At 69.3% G+C, this 4062-nt stretch overlaps 1 long non-coding RNA gene across 1 annotated transcript in view; it reads left to right on the top strand.

Annotated features, from left to right (window-relative positions):
- The first annotated feature begins 1740 nt into the window (after positions 1 to 1740).
- Positions 1741 to 4062, top strand: part of LOC145723768 (uncharacterized) — a 180831-nt gene continuing 178509 nt past the window's right edge. Inside the window, exon 1 of the long non-coding RNA XR_014149024.1 lies at positions 1741 to 1855. This is a non-coding gene — a long non-coding RNA (uncharacterized LOC145723768). The remainder of the gene's footprint in view (positions 1856 to 4062) is intronic.

Here is a 4062-nt window from a genome sequence, read left to right as displayed (position 1 = left end):
GAAGGGGGGTGGGGACAGCAGGGGTCTTTCAGCAGTGTGAGCTCATGGCTGAAGAATGCAATTCCCCCCAGCATGGATTTCGGGTGGACTTGTCCATGATATCTCACTGTCTACGCAGGACCTCTGCACGTGTGAACATGATGAGGCCGGCACATTCGGCTGCGTAAAGCTGTAACCTTCTCACTCCCTTACCAGGTCAGGAATGTTCCGAGACGCAGGGCGGGGTGTGGCAGGCTGGAACCGATGTGTTGTACTGTTTACCAGCCCCACATGCTTGCTTACAGGATGAGAAATTGCACGAAACCTCATGGGTTTGCATGTAGATCTTACCCTGCTCCTCCTGGCTCATCTGATTACCTGAAGTCTAAAGCCCCAGGGGAGCTAACCAGCAGCCCACCCTGCCTAGGTGGGAGGGTCCTGGTGGAGAGGGAAAGGCCCTTTTGCAGCTCTTGGGCTCCTGCCCAAGTTGATACTGACCTTGGAGCTCAACACTTGCACTCAATCCTCTCCCCCCTCCTTTGCAGGGCATTTCTCAAACCAGAACTAATGTATTCTGGACACAGAGCTCCTCCAAACCAAGACAAAGAAATTTCAAATATTTGAGCAAAGAAAATCACTTTTCTTAAATCTCCAAGCCAGAAGGAAACGTGCAAAAAACATTTACTCACTTTCCAAGCTGTACATATTTTTCGATTGATGATCCCTTAAAGAAGTGTCCCCCCCCCCCCCCCTTCAGAAATCACCCAAGCAGAGCAAATGGCGCCGGCCTGGCCAGCCGGCACTGACATTCCTAACAGCTCTTCTGTCGGAAAATTTCTTCCTTTTCTTTCCCGGGGCCTCTAATTTCTTTCTTGGCTTCTCAGGTCTAACAGTGCGTTCTGATGCACAAACAGGAATTAGTCCCGTCCCCAGTCCTTAGGGGCACAAGGCAGCCAGGGCTGCGACTCTGAGCTCTGCACTGCGCTGGAGGGTCTGCAAAGCCTGCAGGCAGATCTACCGCCTCGCTCCGCTCTGCGCTTCTCTGATGGGCTGGTCTCTCAGGACTGACTCCTGACAGCCCAACGTGGGCGCAAGGCCTCCCAGGAGGTGGGCCGGGGCTGGGGGGAGTCAGTGCGAAGACACCCCAAACGTAGAGAACACAAGGGGAGCGCCCTCCCACCGTGGGCCGGGCAGGAAGTTAGCCTAAGCAGAGCAGGGGCTCCCCATCCAGAGGGGGCGCCCAGGGTATGTGTGGGGGGACCCCCAGCCTCCTTCAGTCCTCAGGTCCCCGCCTTCCCCTCCACCCCCCCAGTACAAGGAGGGTCGGGGCCCCTCGGCCCACCCGGGCTCCGACGCCCGGCCGCGCGGGGCGGGGGCACAAGGAGGAGGCGCCGGGCGCAGCGCGCTGGGCGCTGGCGCGGGCGCGGCGCGGGGGGCGCGGCGCCTTTAAGGCCCGCGTCAGGCCGAGCGAGCGCAGGGGCCGGGCTCGGGGCGGGGCCTCGGCGGGGCGGCCGCGCGGCTTCACCTGCAGTTCGGAGCGCGCGGAACAGAGGCGCGGGCGGCTGCGAGGCCGGCGGACGCACCGGCCCGAGGGAGCGCGCCGCCGGCCGACTTGGCCTGGCTCCCGGAGCCGGGCAGCGATCGCGGCGGCGCGGCCGGGCTGGAGGCGCGGGGCCCGATCGAGCGGCGGCGGCAGCAGCGGCGGCGGCGGCCATCGGAGCTGCGCGATCCGGGCGGCGGCGGCGGCGGCGGCGGCGGCGGGGAGCGGGCTCCGGGCGCCGGGCTCCGGGCGGGTGCCGGGGCGCGGCGCGGCGGGAAGATGACCGCGGGCTCCGGCGTGCTCCTCGTGCTGCTCTCGCTCTCCGGCGCGCTCCGGGTAAGTTGCCGCCTGGCGTCCCGGCCGCTCGGAAGCCCCGGGCACCGCGGGGCCGCCCCCGGAGCCGGCGGGGCGCGCACTCGCCCGGAGGGACTCTCCCGGGCGCCCCCGCCGCGAGCACCGCTGCATCTAGAGGCTCCCGCGCTCCGCGAAGCCGCCCGCGGTCGACAGGAACGGGGAGCCGCCGGGGCAGCGGCGAGCCGTGGTGCGGAGCGGGGTGGGATGTGGGTGGGTGGAGGGCCCAGAGAGCTGTGCCCGAAGCGGGACCCGCCAAGCATCCCTTGGCCGCCCCAGGTCCGCGGCCGCTGCTCGGAGCTCGGCTCTCCCGCGTCTGGGCAGGCTGCCCGCTGGCGGAGCCGGCGCGCCCTCCATCGCCCGGGAGCCGCGAGCCTCCGGAGTTGGCGAGCCCAGCCCGGGCCGGGACCGCGGGCGGGGAAGCTGGCGACAGCAGGCAGGGAACCAGGGGTACTAGGGACACCCGGTCTGGCCGCCCTGCCCGAGGCCGAGGTCTCGCGGCGCGGCGCCGCCTCCGCGCTCGTCTTCCGGGTGCTGACAGGGACCTTGGCTGAGGCTGGGCAGCAGATGTGGACCGCGGGGCACCCTCGCCGCCGAGTCCCCAGGCGCGGCTGGAGCCGGTGTCCGGCGGGGCCCTCGCCTCTGGCAGCGGGGCCGGGGAGCCAGGCGCCAGGCGGGCGCAGGGTGAGGGTGCCCGGGAGTGCGGTCCGGGCGCCCGGCTCCTTCCCGCCGAGCCCGCGAGCCCGGCCCCCAGACCCGCTGTGCGCGGCGGGTGCAGGCCCCGGGGGCGGAGTGCGGGGCGGCGCCGGGTGGCGCCCCTGGGGAGGCGGCGGGGCCGCGGGAGTTGCAGGAACCCCCTCTCGTGGCCGATCGGCCTCGCTGCTCCTCAGGGCAGCGCAGTTGTAACCTCCGAGATAAACAAGTGCGGCGCCCCCAGGCCCGCTCCGAGGCTGCGGGGCGCTCCGGCTGCGCTCGCCGCACGCCCGGGCGGGGCGAAACTTTCCTGGGCGAGTTCGCCTCCGGGGCTCCGGTCCTCTGTGGAGCTCCGTTCCCGAGAAGTGGAGCTGCGGTTTGGAGCTTTCCCAAGGAATGAACCCGCGCCCCTCGCCCTCCCCATAGGGCTTTTGGGGGAGGGCGCCCGCGCCGGGGGCCGGCGTCGGAGTGTGGGAGCCAAGGCCGGCCGGGCGGCGGCCCCGCGAAGGCACGACTGCGCCCGTGTGCGCCTCTGCCGCCGGTGTGCGCTGGCCGGGGAACGGGGCCGCTGAGCTCGCTCGTCCGGGCCCCGCGTCCCTGCTACGCGCGCAGTCTCTTCGACGGTTCCCCACCCTGCGTGCGAGGCTGACCTGGAGCTGCCACTCCCCACAGCCTGGCCTGGACCCTTTGCCCGCCCCCAGCCCCTTCCGCTGGGACAGGCGGACGCCCACCCTTTCAGGTCAGGGTTAGAGATGGGGGGCTCCACGGGAGGACCAGTGTTCCTCCGGGTGGAGGTGGGAGGACTGGAGGGTGGAGCCCCGTCTTTGGGAAGCCTCCCTCCTTGCCCGGCGCTGAGCCTCTTCTGGGAGGACCTCCTTTCTTGCTCTGCCCCCTCCTGCACCCCGGTGACCCACGGAGAAGACCTAAGCCTGCAGGCCCTCTGCACCCAGAGCCCAGCTCCGGGGCACCAAGGGTGCCATGGCCGTCAGGCTGCCGCTGGCTGCACCTCCCTCCTCTCCGTGGCTTGGGATACTCCTCAGATATTGCCCTCTGTGGGGCCAGAGAGGCCCTCCCAGGCAGCAGCCTTGGCGTCAGCCGTCCCTCCTCCCCACCAAGCACCCCTGACCCCAGGCCAATCCAGCAGGGCCCCTTGTGGGCGCTGGGCTTGCGCCTGCGCCGCGCAGAAAGCGGAGGTACCTCCCCCTGGCGCACAGTCAGAAGGTCAGGTGCACCCTCGCGCCGCGTCGCTCACGTCACTTCATCCCATCCTCACCTGTCACGGGCGGGTGAGCACAGGACGAGAAGGTGTTTTCCGAGCCAGAGGCCACATTCACCCAACTTTTATCACCGACGTCCTGATAGCTGTCCTGCGTCCTTCACGGTTACCGACACTCCCTGGCTGTGCCCAGGTCACCACTGAGCCTGGACCGCGCGTGCGTGCGGAGGACAGCACACGGGGCGTGCAGACTGTGGCCCTGCCCTCGGCCTCGGGGTCCACG

Source organism: Leptonychotes weddellii, chromosome 10, assembly GCF_054177405.1.
Source record: "Leptonychotes weddellii isolate Sample4059 chromosome 10, ASM5417740v2, whole genome shotgun sequence".
In the NCBI taxonomy this organism is placed as follows: domain Eukaryota; kingdom Metazoa; phylum Chordata; class Mammalia; order Carnivora; family Phocidae; genus Leptonychotes; species Leptonychotes weddellii.
The sequence above is the reverse complement of the archived record's forward strand: the minus strand, read 5'-3'. Positions and strand labels throughout refer to the sequence as shown.